This window comes from Miniopterus schreibersii (assembly GCF_964146895.1).
Source record: "Miniopterus schreibersii genome assembly, chromosome: Y".
NCBI lineage: Eukaryota > Metazoa > Chordata > Mammalia > Chiroptera > Miniopteridae > Miniopterus > Miniopterus schreibersii.
Window position 1 is genome coordinate 12,970,226 of NC_138120.1, and position 14,837 is coordinate 12,985,062.

The following is a 14,837-nucleotide window of genomic DNA, read 5'->3' on the forward strand; positions in this document are numbered from 1 at the left end:
CAGACATGACCTCATCATCCTTCAGCCTCCCCCAAGTGAACATGATTGGCACTGCGGTGCTCAGAACTTCCAGCCTCATCCTCATACCGTGATGATGTCACAGGCTGTATTTCTCCCAGCTTCAGTGTGTTCATGTGAGAAAACAATGTCCCAGCTACCTGGCAATCCAGAGGCAAGTGAAGAGTTGGTCTCTGCTCACCTGTTATCATCTATGTCCCCTCTCCTGATGCCAACATACACTCATAGTTCTCACTGTTGATCTGGAAAGGAAAAATGGGCTCCACAGGAGAGGGCAGGCGTCTAAACCACAAACCCAAAAAGCAGGGGATCACACCAAGCTCTCTAATGGCATTTCCTGCAAGGACCCACCTAAGCAATCCTGTCAGATCCCGAAACATGGTGATCAGAGACGAAGTTGAAGAAGTGAATGCTGCTGTTCTGCCTGCAGTTGTAGGCCTGTCGTTCATACTGCAGGTACCACTGAATGTGAGTGGAATGGGTCACCCTGTATCCTGCAGCTTGAGGAGTGTGTGGAGAGGAACCTGTCACCTTCCAACTTGGACACACTTCTTGCCGCAGGCCATGCAGGGAGCCTCCTCTCTCCTGTGATGGTTATGAGAGGATCCTTCACAATCACAGTATCGTGGATGTAGGGGTTTTTGTGAAAGAGCAGCACAGTCTTGCAGCGATTGCTGCCATGCCAGGCTTCCTTCACCTGCAAAAGGATAGTGGATCCGGTTTAGGGTGATAACTTATTCCAGAACTCCCGCCTATTCCTTCCTGCAGGGATAGGATTTTTTCACAAGCTCTCTACCTCCCCAGCCGTGGTCTGCACAGCCTGACCTTCAGATTGATCATGTGGCTGAGCATGGTTTCATCTTGGTCACTGATAATGGCTGACAATTCCAGATTGTTGACAAATTGCAGCAGGTCAAAACGCCTGCACGCTGCAAGCTGAACATGAAACAGCTACAAAAAGGAGCAGATCCTTAAAGCAGCTTGGATTGCTCCCACCTCTCTAACCCCTAGCCCAGCTCCTTCACCATAAGATGCAAAAAGAGAGCACAGTGGTTCTTGTGGGCTCCATGTGTTTATACACACACGGGCACACTGTTTTCCTGACAGCCTTTGACCTCGCCTACATACTTGCCTGCTGAGTGCTTAACAGGATACCTTTATTTGAGGACATCACTCATTCCTGCCTCTCACTGACTTGGATATACAGAGGACTTGGACACGCAGCCCCCCTCGAGTGCAGCATTACCCCAAGAAGAACCTGAGTGACACAGAGCAGTGTGGAGGCAATGGCCCTTGTTCTGCGCATGAGTCTGATCTGGGACGGCGCTCCTGAAGCCCAGGGAGAGTTTTTGTGGTACTGGTGAGATAAAAGGGTGTCTCTGAGATTTTGGATCACACTGTTCTCACTATCCTGAGCTTCACTCCAATGTGTCTATTTGATTCTGAGCTACCGATCCCCACTAATACATTTCTCATGCACTAGGGCAGGCATATTGCGTTCCCTTCTGTAGAGTCAAGGATACACTATTGACTCAGCATCTGGCAATGCACTGAACGTTTGTGCTTTTCAGTTCTAAACAGGGCTGCCGCCGCTGCCAGGTACTGGGCTTGAGCCAGCAGAAGGATCTGCTCACTTGTAAGTTCACGGGCTACATTCCTAACTTAAGTGCCCGGAGCACATCCAGTGGGGACCAGGTGCACTTCCCACTGAGCCAATCCTCTTCGTGCTCCTGCTCGACTGGCTCTTCTTGTGGATGTTTTGTTTCTATCTGTGCCTGAGGCTCAACATCAACCACCACCTTCATGACTTTTATGACGTCCTCTCACCCTGGACAAACTGCTCCCTGCCAATTAATTCCTCCTCAATCAATTCCTTCTCCTCTCCCTGCTCCACCCTGTCTGGCCCTTGTAGAAACTCATGATACATTTCCTCTGCCAAAGCATAACTTACCCACTTCTGCAACTGTAAGGCCCAGCCCTCCCAGGGACTGGTCGATCATTCCAAGGCAGCCAATCGTAAGGCTCAAACCAACACACAAACAACAGACAGACAGACAGACAGACAGACAGACAGACACGGTACTTGCTCTTAATTTATCTTTCTAACTACATGCCATGCTCTGGATGTCTCCGCATCTCAATGCTTTCCCACAGGGACATTCTGCATCTATTTCCTGTGCAGGGAAACAATGTTTGCTTGAAAACACATATTTCGCTGAGAAAGCTTCTCATGTGCACGACTCTTCTTTGAAGTAAAATGGACAGTCCCTCCTATTTATCTCACAGTGTGGGAGGTCCCCTGAACACAACAAACCTCCTATTGTCTCCTCTGACTATTACTAAAGAATACTGAATAATCCCCAATCTGTAAAATGGGTCACTGCCGCCAGTGGGATCTCTTAAGTTTCCACCAGCCCTGTGTTCAACATGTGCCGCCACAACCCGTTTATAACGGGCAGTGTTTTCAGGATGACCTGTGGAGGAATAAGGAGACACTTAAGGAAATATATGGTGGTTGTGATGATCAATAGAGGCAAGTGGTTCCAGAGCAGCCTCAGCCTTTGCATTCTCATGCTGAAACACCACGTGGCAGCATTTTCTCCTCAAATGGTATTATTGCAGATGCTCACTCTGAATTCTTACTTTTGTCCAGAGGCGGCAGAAAGTTTCTTACCAACGATTGTTCTGGGGATGCTGGCAATGCATTCTCACACTTTTCCACCAGGTGTCGGCATGATTTCACGAGTAATTTTATTGGGGATGCTGGAAAAGCATTCACAATTCCATTCAACAGGTGGAAACATTTTCAACAGGATGAATCCATTGGTGAACTCGTGGATGCATTCTCACGTTTACCCACCAGGTGGCAGTATTGTTCCAACTGAGGATCATATTTGGGATGCTTGTGGAGATGCAGAAGATGCATTTTCTCGTTTGTCCACCAGGTGGTGGCATTTTGACACCACGAGATTTTATTGGCTATGCTGACAATGGAAGCTAATGTGTGTCAAGCAGGCAGCAGAATTATTTTACCGCACGATTTCGCTGGAGATGCTTGCAATGGTTCTATATTTATCAGTTGGCGTCAATATTCCACTAGTGAATATCAGGAATGTTCTGGAAGTGCATTCTCACGCTTTTCCACCAGGTGGCAGAATTTTCCCACAAAGTACTTTTACTGAGGATGCTGGCAAGGCATTCCCACGTTTTTTTCTACAGCTGTCTGCATTTTCCCTCCACTGTCCCATTTTGGGGAAACTGGCAATGCATTTTGGCGCTGAAACATGAGATGGCAGCATTTTTCCACCAACGATTCTGTTTGAGATGCTGGCAATGCTTTCCCACGTTTGTCTTAACACGTTTGTGGAAGCATTTTTACTACCAAATTATATTATTGGGGGTGTTGAAAATTCAGTCTCAAGTTTGAAAAAGACTTGGCTACATTTTCCACAAATGTGATTATTTTGTGGATGTTGACAAGGCATTCTCACGTTTTAACAGCCATTGAACCTACTTTCCCAAAAATGATTCTATTGGGAATAGTGGCATGGCACTTTCACTTTTGTTCAATAGCTGGCAACACTTTCACCACAAAGTATCGTTTGGGGAATGCTGGAAGCACGTTCGTCCAACGTACTTCGTAGAAGTACTTTTCCACAAAATGATTTTATTGCGGATGCGGGCAATGCATTCTTCAGTCTCTCAAACAAGAGGCCACATTTTCCACCAAACGATTACTTTGGTTGTGCTGGCAATGCATTCCCACATCTGTCCACAAGGTGGCCACTTTTGTTTACCAAGGGATTTTCCTGAGAACGCTGGCAATGCATTCCCTTGCTCGAATACCAGGTGACAGCATTTTCTCCACAAGTGATCTTATTGGAGATGCTGTAACTGCATTTTCACATTTGTAGAAAGGTGACTGGTTTCTTATTTACAAATGATTGTTTTAAGGCTGCTGGCAATTCCTTCTGACACTCAAACACCAGGTGCAGTATTTTCCCACCAAATGATATTATTGAGGATCCTGGCACTGCATGCTCCTCCTTGGAGAACAAGTGGCAGCTATTTTCCACCATGTAACTTCACTGGGGCTTCTGGCGATGCATTTTCACTTTTGTCCAATAGGTGGAAGCATTTTCCCACAAGTGATTTCACTGGGGATGCTGGCAATGAACACTCACACAAGTCGACAAGATAAGGGCATGTTTCCCACAAGAGATTTTCATTGTGAATCTTGGCAATGTATTTTCAAATGTGTCCGCCATTTGGCAGCCAGCATCATCTCAGAAGGGATTTTCATGAGGATGCGGGCAACGCATTCTCACACTTGTCAAACATGTGGCGGCCTTTTTCCAACAACTGATATTATTGGGGCTGCTGGCAATGCATTGTGAAGCCTGTTTACAACAAGCCCGCATTTTTCCACCAAATGTTATTATTGCACATAAAGGCAATGGTTTCTCCCGCTTGTCCACCCGTTGGCACCTTGACATCACAAGTGATTTTGTTTGGTAAGCTGAGAATGCATTCTTACGTTTGTTCAGCCAGTTGCGGAATTTTTCCACCAAGTGACTTTATTGCTGCTGGCTGTACATTCTCACGTTTGTCCAACTATTCGCCGCAGTTTTCCCCTAAAGTGATATTGTGTGTGTGGGTGTGGATGTTGGTTTTGAATTCTCACACGTGGACATTGGCTATCAGAATTTTAGGCCCAAATCACTTTATTGTGATTCCAGAGCATGCGTTCTCACTCTTGTCCACCAGTTGGCACCGTGATCTCAGTAGGGGTTTCATTGGGGATTCTGGGAAATCATTCATACAGTCCTTTAGCACCTGGTGGCCTTTTTCTCAAAGAGTGATTTTGTTGGGGATGCAGTCAATGCATGCTTCACCTTGTCCACCAGGGGGCAGAATATTTCCACCAAGTTTTTTTTAAAGGGGATGCGTTTAATGCTCTCCCACTTACCTCCACAAGGTGGCAGCATTTTTAAAACAAATGCTTTTCTTGGGAATGCCGGGAATGCTCTCTCACATTTGTAAACAATGTCAGGTAATTTCTCATCAAACGTTTTTACGGGAGATGCCTGAAATACACTATCACCTTTTATTCAAAGGGGCAGCATTTTTTCAACCAAATAATTTTACAGGGGCTGGCAATGGATGCTCACGTTTGTCCCACACTTGGCAGCATTTGTCCCACCCAGAGAAAGTTTTTTTGCGGGGATGCGTGGCAGCGTTTCGCCCCAAATGATTTTATTGAGGATGCCTGCAAGGCAGTCTCAGGTCTCTACATGAGGTCACAGTAGTTTTCAACCACATGATTGGATTGGGGATACTATCAGCGCATTCTCACCCTTTTGCATTTTGCCGACAGAGAGGTTTTGTGGTGATTCTGACAATACATTCTCAGACTTATCTGAGAATTGGCAGTATTTCCGTACAAATGACCTTACTGGGGATGCTGGCAATGTATTCTCACGATTGTCCACGGAGGACAGCATTTTCAATCAAATAATTTTATGGGAGATGCTACGCAGCCATACTTGCACTTGTCAACCAGAAGGCAGGTTTTCCCCAGTATGATTTTATTGGGCATGCTGGCACTGCATTCGTAATCTTTTTCATAGGTGGCAAAACTTTCCCCAAAACTTATTATTTAGGGGATACTGGCAATGAATTGTCATTCTCAAGCATCCGTTGGCAGCATTTTTTAGCTAATGATTTTGTTGGGGATGCTCGCCGTGCGTTTTCCTATTTGTCGACCAGTGCACCTGGTGCCCGCTGGAGGTGCTCCAGGCACATAAGTTAGAGATGGAGAATATGGACTTGCAAGGAAGCAGAGCCTAACGGAAAATCTTGATAATGCATTGCCAGATTTCTCAGTAAAATCCCTGTGAGAGCTCAGTTCCGTATTATGTTCGAACGTTGGAAGCAAATGCCAGGATCCCCAATAAAATTGTTTGGGTCAAAGATGCCGCTTCCATGTGGGCAAGCGTAAGACTGCCTTGACGTTATTCCCAATAAAATCATTCTAGGAACAGTGCTGCCTCTTAATGGATAATCTTGAGAATGCATTTTCAGCATCTACAAAATAATCACCAGAGTGAACACATAGGCCATCGGCTGGACAAATGTAAGAATGCCTTCTGAGCCTACCAAATAAACTTGCATAAATGTCCAGTGTTGGGTCCTAAAAAATGATGGATTTCTAAGTATCCTCCCTGTAGGGAGTCGGTCACACATTAGGAACAGGCAACCAGGTGGGAGACTTCACAGTTGAACCAAAGTCCCTCTCTAGAAGTATGACTGCACAGTGTTTTGCTGAGAGAATCAGTCTCTGAGGCCGAAGATCCCAAGCGACATTTAGCAAGGGGTGGAATAAGGTGCACAGATACCTGTGGCGAATTGAGTCAAGGCGTGTGGGAAGTCAGAAGTGTATTAGGTTCATTTGGGCAAGAATCCCCTGCTGGAAGAGTAAATGAGCAGAGGGACAATAAGAAGGAGAGTGTGCCACAGCCCTCACACACAAGCACACACAAGCACACACACACACATGCACACACACAGAGGCAAAGGCATGGACATGAATTTGTGTTGGGCAATCTCTGGACTATGATGTCCACAGTCAGTACACCTTGCCCGTTTTTGACACTTTTTACGTTTCCTCAAATGGAAATGGCCTCCTGTGAATATGATTGTTTATTGACTTTGTTCCTTCAGACCAAGCCCTTGTGCAACCAACTATTCCTTAAGCAATATCAAGTCATCCTTGCTACTCGTCACTGAAACCCAAGGAGTGGATGAGAGAAAGTCAGAATGAGAGAAAGACCAAAAGAGCAAAAGCAACGGAAACAAATAAAAAGTTACTAATCTTAAAGCAGTCAGACTGAGACCTTATCTTGGCGGTAATAATCCTGATGATCCAACTCTACCAGAATGTAGGCTACAGTCCTCTCCAGCCACAGTTCTTCCCTTTGACTCTCACTTCAGTCTCAGATATCCCTTATACTGGAATAGCCTCTACTGCCCGGGCATTTCTCCCTGTGGATATTACCAGGGGTCCCTGTGGATGTGTGGGAAGTGTTAAAGAAAACGAATTCTGAAGTGGGAAACGTGAGTTGCCTTAAGAAAGAGCCCACTAGACACCGAACCGAAGGAAACCTAAAGATGCTAAGGCAAAATAGGACTTCCTCAGGAACGTTTCTCTACAGGTACAAGGCCCATACACTGAGGCTCACAGTGAGGGGCGGGGCTGAATACGATGATGCCTGCTGTAGTCTCACAGTTTGGAAGAAATGTTTCAGAAGCCCAACAGCAAAGGGGAGCGAGTGGGGTGTCCAGGAGCCTTTTCCACGCTACCTGACCACATCCCAAGCCCCTGTCTGTAGGCTCAGTGAGACCACACTGAGCACAGCAAGAACCCATATCCGGACCTGAAGTGTCTGTCTTTACTGTATGGCTTATTCTTGACCCTTTGGTCAAATATTAATTGACCATGATGGCATGGGTCAATTTCAGGATTCTGTACTTTTCCATTGATCTATGTGCCTGTTCCTGTGCCAGAAGCAGGTTGTTCTGATCACAGTGGCTTTGCCCTACAGCAGGATATTCAGTAATGTGATCCTACAACTCTGTTCTTTCTCAAGAATACTGTGGGTGCACGGGGTCTTTTTTGGTTTCCTATAAATTTTCGAAACATTTTTTCCAGCTCTGTGAAACACACTGTTGGGATTGATGACAATTGTGTTGAATTTATAGATTGTTTTGGGTAGCATGGATATTTTGATAATGTTAATTCTTTCAGTCTATAATTCTTTCACTCCTTTGTATCTTCCTCTATTTCTCTTTTCAATGTCCTGTTTCTGAATACAAGTCTTTTACATCCTTCTTTGACTTTACTCCTAGGTGTCTTATTTTTTCAGTTGCAATGGTAAATGGTATAGTCTTTTTCTAAGAGTTCATAATCGGTGTAAAAAAAATGCCATCAATGTGTTGATGTTAATTTTGCTTCCAGCTTCCTTGCCAAATTCATTAATTATATCCACAAGTACTCGGTGGACTCTTTAGTTTTTTATGTACAATATCATGTCATCTGCAAGTAATGACAGTTAACCTTCTCTCTTCCGATACGGATGCCTTTTATGTTCTCTTTTTGTCTGCTCGCTGTGGCTAGGACTTCCAGTAGTATGCTGAGCAGTAGTGGTGAAAGGGGCAACCGTGTCTTATTCCTCTTCTTAGGGGATATGGTTTTAGCCTTTGCACGTTGAGTATGATTTTGGCCCCAGGTATGTTGTATATGGCCTTTATTATGTTGAGATATATTCCCTCTATTTCCACTTTGCTCCCAGTTTTTTCCAAAATGGGTGCTGGATTTTCTAGAATATTTTCTCTGTATCTATTGATATGATCATAAGATTTTTGTCCTTCATTTTGTTTAGCTCTCACATTTCTTGATTTGCGAATATTATACCAGCGCTGCGTCTCCAGAATAAATCACACTTGGTCATGGTGTATGATCTTATTTAATGTATTGCTGGATAAAATTTGGTAATATATTTTCTGAGGATTTTGGCACCTATGTTCATGAGGGACGTTGGTCTGTGAAATTCTTTATTTGCAGGATCTTCATCTGGTTTTGGGATTTATTATAATACTGGTCTCATAAAAATATCTCCCTCCTCTGGAATTTTCTAAAATATTTTGAGGAGAGTGGGTTTTAATTCTTCTTTAAATGTTTAGGTAAGCTCGCATGTAAATCCATCTGGCCCCAGACACTTGTTTGCTGGAAGTTTTTTTCTTATTACTTCTTCAATTGCATCCATTTTTACTGGCCCTCCAGGTTTTCTGATTCTTTCCGATTGAGTTTTAGCAGATTGTAGTTTTGAGGAATGTGTCCATTTTACGCAGCTTCCCCACTTTATTGTTGTGCATAGTGTTTTCTAGTATTCTTTCTGTTTCTGTCATGTCAGTTGTTATATCGCCTCTTTCACATCTGATTTTGTTTTCTTGGGTCCTCACCGTTTGTTTTTTGGTGCGTCTGGCTAAAGACTCATCGATCTTATTTCTGTCAGAAAACTAGTTCTTACTTTCATTGATATTTTGTACTGTGTTTTTGGTCTCTGTGTCGTTCATTTCTGTTCTGATCTTCACTATTTTCTTTCTTCTGCATCTCCTCGAAATGTTCAGGTCCTCTTCCCTTTTTAATATTGGGTTGTTGTTTTTGTTTTGTTACTTACATAAGAAATAAAAATGACTTTACATTCTGAATTCTGTGTTTTATTTTAATCTCTGATAGCAGATTTATGCCCCTTCAGAAATTGATGTAGAATATACGTCATCTAAAACTAAACATTTTAAACTATACGCTCCAGTGGTTTTAAAATTGGAATAATGTAGAACTGTTACAGCATAACAAGAAGCTAGAAAAATTCCAGGACAAGTTGAAAGGGAAACTGAGATAGATTTTTAGACAGCAGTTTGAGTTAAGCCTATCTTCCCTAAGCCAAAGGCACTGGAGAATAAATAGTTTGTATTAGATGGGAAAGATGCAGAAACCCAGGTGCAGAGACTAGGGCACAGGAAACCACCTGGACAGGAACCCCCAGAGGCCTACAAGGGACAAAGACTGGGAAAACAAGAACTTTGTCCCCAGGTAATCTATTCTCCCAGAGCATGTCATGGGTCATGCGGTGGAGACCCCCTAAGCATTCCTCCCTAAAGATACCTTTTAAGTCTCAGTTGTATTTCAGCTCCAGGCCCATAAAAGCATTAAGACAAGACAAGTGGCATTGGAGTGGACTCAGGACCAGACACATTGACAAATGAGGCCCTTCCTGGCATGGACTAATCAGTGGCGACCAGCACCCTGAAAGGGCACCCCTGGAAAGCTGATGAATATTCTCTTGAGAACTCCCCTTAAGCCTCCCATAAGATTTTCCACCTGCAAGGGAGATAAATATGCTCAGGACAAAGGACCAAGTGTGAGCTCCCCTACACCACAGGAAAGCGTGACAGCGCCAGTTTCCTCCTTCCTTCTGCGGGGGCCCCATGGTGCTTTCAACCAGGGGAGCAATGGGCAGTGGCAGCTCATCCCAGGCTTGTCTTCTGAAACTGTCTGAAAGGTCTTGGAAATGTGTCCAAGGCCCCCTTTTCTCTGACTTCCCAGTGAGCAAAGGCAGCCCAGCCTAGGCTATCCTGTTACTTCGTCTATGCACCTGCCTTGGTTCACCATCCTAAGTACATTTTTATTACAGCCATTAAAGCTTTGGGTTTTTTTCTTCATTTTTTTCTCTTGATTGAAATCTTTCCTTCAAGATGACAAGAGCTGAGGCCTTCTGCCTGTATCCCCTGTAACACAACCGTCATCTTTTCACTTCGGAAACCTTAATGTCAACATAAAAGAAAGCCTCATCCCATTTAAAGAGTATACCCAATTCTACTCTGGACTATTTCCTCATTTACACTGATGTCTTTCCCATCTCCATGGCTATGCTATTGCTATTGTCGTTGTTGTTAACCCTCACTAGAGGATATTTTTTTCATTGACTTCCAGAGAGAGTGGCATGGAAGAAGGGGTAGAGAGAGAGAGGTGCCTCAGTGTTAGAGACACAGACATTGGTTGCTTTTCTAATTCGCTGCACACCTGGGATGAGGAATGAATCTACAACCTAGGTATGTGCCCTCAACTGGGAATCAAACCTGAGACCCTTCAGTGTGCAGGCCGACACTATACCACTGAGCCCCGCTGCCCAGGGTAGATATGCCTTTTTAAATATGAAGTTTGTAGGTATATTTAACTTGAAATTGGTAGAGGTTTTAAAATGATTTCTTTAGTTTTACTCATGTTTTCATTGGTGATTTGCCACTATTATATTACTGGCATTAATTTTGCAACAGTTTGTATGTAGCAGGGAGGAAACACTTTTAGATCAGGGTCCAAATAGAGTAGTGTATACGAACTTTTTTTGTTAAAAACTTTTATAGCAATGAGAACCAGAAAAATTTCTACTAAACTATCTAACACTACAACTGAAAGATTTAGAAAGAGAACAGAAAACAAGAAAGGGCCCAGAGGAAGTAAAAGGAAGAAAATAATAAAGAACCAGAGCCTAAATAAATAACGTAGAGACTAAAAAATTAAAAAAGGTCAATGCAACCAAGAGCTTGTCTTTGAATAGACAATCAGTGTGATGAACTTTTAACCCAACTCACCAAAAACCAAAGACAGAGGTCAAAAATAAATAAATTGAGGAACAAAAGAAGTGAAGTAACAACTGATACCACTGAAATACAAAGGGTTGTAAGCAAATACCCTGAACAACTATATGCCAACGACCTGGATGAAATAGACAAATTTCTGGAAATACACAACCTTCCAATACTCAGTGAGGAAGAATCAGGCATGCTGAACACGTTGATAAAAACTGGTGAAATTGGAACAGTGATTTTTTAAAAAATGCCCAAGAAAAAAAGGGCCAGGCCCAGACAGTTTCAGAGGGGAGTTTTATCAAACATTCAAAAAATAATTCAAATTGTTCCAAAAAGTCCGAGAGGAACAAACACTCCCAAGCTCTTTTTAGGCAGCCTGAATAATCCCAACTACAAATCCAGGTAAAGACCTTGCAAAGAAAGAATTACAGGCCAATATCCGTGATAAACAGAGATGCTAAAATCTTCAAACAAATATTAGCAAATTGGATCAAGCAATATGTTAAACAGATCACACCCCATGACCAAGTGGGGTTTATTCCAGGGATGCAGGTTTGGTACAGTATTCACAAATCTATAAATGTGATGCATCACAGGAACCATTTGACAAACAAAAATCTCATGATCATCTCAGTAGGTGCAGAAAGAGCAACAAAACCCAGCGCCCATTTTTGAGAAAAACTCTCAGCACAGTGGGGATAGAGGGATCATGCCTAAACACATTAAAGTCCTTATAGGACAAACCTTCAGTCAACTTCATACTCAATGGGCAAAAACTAAAACATATCCCCTAATAAGAGGAACAAGACAGGGACGTCCACTTTCACCATCTTTTATTCAACAGAGTGTTGGAAGTCCTTGCCACAGCGATCAGACAAGGAGAAAACATAAAAGGCATCCAAATTGGAAAGGAGAAATAAAACTGTCACTGTTTGCAGATGACCTGATATTGTATGCTGAGAACACTAAAGAGGTCACCAAAAGACTTCTAGATTTAATAATAAATGAACTCAGCTATGCAGCAGGATGGAAAATTAATGCCCAGAAGTAAATGGCATTTTTAAACAACATTCATGATCTCTCAGAAAGAGAAACTAAAACAAACAAACAAACAAACAAAAACACATTTAACGTGCAACAATAAAATTAAGATACTTAGGAATTAACTTAACCAAAGGGGTGAAAGACGTGTACTTGCAAAACAAATATGTTCAAAAAAGAGATAGAGGAAGCTATAAACAAGTGTAAGAATATACCATGCTAATGGATTGCTAGAATCAACCTCATTCAGATGTCCGTACTCCCCAAAGCAATCTATAGATTCAAACTATTCATAAAATACCAATGTCCGATATCACAGACCTAGAAGAAGTAGTGCAAAAATTTAAAGGACACAAAAAGGACAGGGCCCCAAATCGCTGCAGCAATTTTGGGAGGAAGAAAAAAGTGGAAGGAATCAAAATAATACATATCAAGATATAGTAAAGCCATTTTAATCGAAACAGAATGGAACTGGCAGAAGAACAGACTTAATGACATAAATGGAACTGAACAGAGAACCCAGGAATTGACCCAACTCATTACACTCAATTGAGATTTTACAAAGGAGGCAGAGCATACAGTGGAGTAAAGGAAGTCTCTTCAATAAATGGTGTTGGGAAAATTGGACAGGAACTTTCAAAATAATGCAACTAGACCACTATCTTGCACCGCACACAAGGATCAACTCCAACTGGATAAAAAACTTAAAGGTAAAACATGAAACCATTAAAAATCCTAGAAGGAAATGGAGGCAGCATGATCTCAGACATCTCTCATTGCAATATGCTTACCAATACACTGCCTAGGGCAATGGAAGCAAAGGAGAAAATAAACAAATGGGACTACAGCAAAATAAAAAGATTCTGCACAAAGATACCATCAACAAAATGCAAAGGGAACTCATTATATGGGAGAACATATTTGCCGATGATACATCTGATAAAGGGTTACTACCCCTAATATTTTAAGAAACACACCTTCACAAGAGGAAGACAAACGATCCAATTAAAAAACGAGCAAAGACCTAAGTAGACACTTCTCCAAAGAGCGCATAAACATGTCCAAGAGACATATGAAAACTGCTCAGTGTCACTAATCACCAGAGAGATGAAAATTAAAGCAATAATGGGGTATCACCTGAGGTCTTCCAGAATGGCTATGTTTTCAATAAGTCAATAAACAGAAAGTGCCTGTGAGGGTGTGCAGAAAAGCTCACCCTAGTATACTGCTGGTGGGAATGCAGACTCGTGCAGCCTCTATGGAAAACCTTATGACATAGGAGGTTTTCTCAAAAATTGAAATACAGAACTGCCATTGAACCCAGTGGCCCCACTGCTTGGAATATGTCCTACGAAACCAGGAACATCGATCAGGAAGAATATATAAACCCCTCTGTTCAGAGCAGCACAATTTACAATAGCTCACAGGAATGGGTACATGAATCTGCTTTGATTCTGAGTGACAGTAGACATGCACACTCCTGCATCTTCCTTCAGCTTCCTGCCTGAACATGATGCCACACTGCAGTTCTTCAGACTTTCTGTCTCTTCCCAATGCCGCAGTGGCCTGGCGTCATAGGCTATCCTTCCGAGCCTCAGGGTGTTCATGTGAGAGAAAAATGTCCCAGCTACCTGACAACCCAAGGGGGAGCCCCACTGGCATCTCCTCACATGTCCTCTAAGTGCCTTCTCCTGGTTCCAACATACTCAAGTAGTCCTTACTGATTTTCTGGCAGAGCAAAAAGTGATCGTCCAGAGACGGCAGGGATCTGACTAAAAATCCAAAAGCAGGGGAACACACCAAGCTCTCTTAGGGCATTGCAAGCAAGCCTCCACCTCAGCAATCCTGTCAGACCCTGCCACGCTGTGGGCAGAGAACTAGTTGAAGTAGTTAAGGCTGCTGTTCTGGTGCCTGGAGCTGTTGGCCCATCGTTCATAATGCTGGCACCACTGAATGCAAGAGGCATAGGATGCACTGTATCCTGCAGCATGAGGAGTGTGTGGAGAAGGGCACATCACCTTTCAAGTTCTATGCACTTCCTGCTGCTGCCCATAGAGAGAGCCTGCTCCCGCCTGTGATGGTAATGAGATACTCCTTCACAGTGGCAGTACTGCATTAGTATGATTTGCTACAAAAGGACAGTTAACCTTGCCATCATCCCTGGCATGTCTGGCTCCCTCCACCTGCAGAAGGAATGTGGGTGGGGGTTAGGGACATCTCACTCCTGGACACCCAAGTGTCCCTGCTTACATGGACAGGTTATATTCTCAAGGCCCCTCCCTTTCCAGCACCAGTACCTGCAACATCACCTTCACATTGATCGTGTGGCTATGAAAGAACTAAAACATGGAGATCTACAAAACAGCCTGGCTTGGCCTGAACCACCTATCTTCTGGCCCCATTCCTTCTGCATAAGAGGCACAGAGGAACACAGAGGTTCCTGGGGTTACAGGTGCCTGCACCCATGCGGTCACACTGATTCCTCACAGGCTTTGATATCCCCACACCCTTGCCTGCACACGGCTTCACAGGATACCCTGATTCACGCACGTCACACGTTCCTGCCT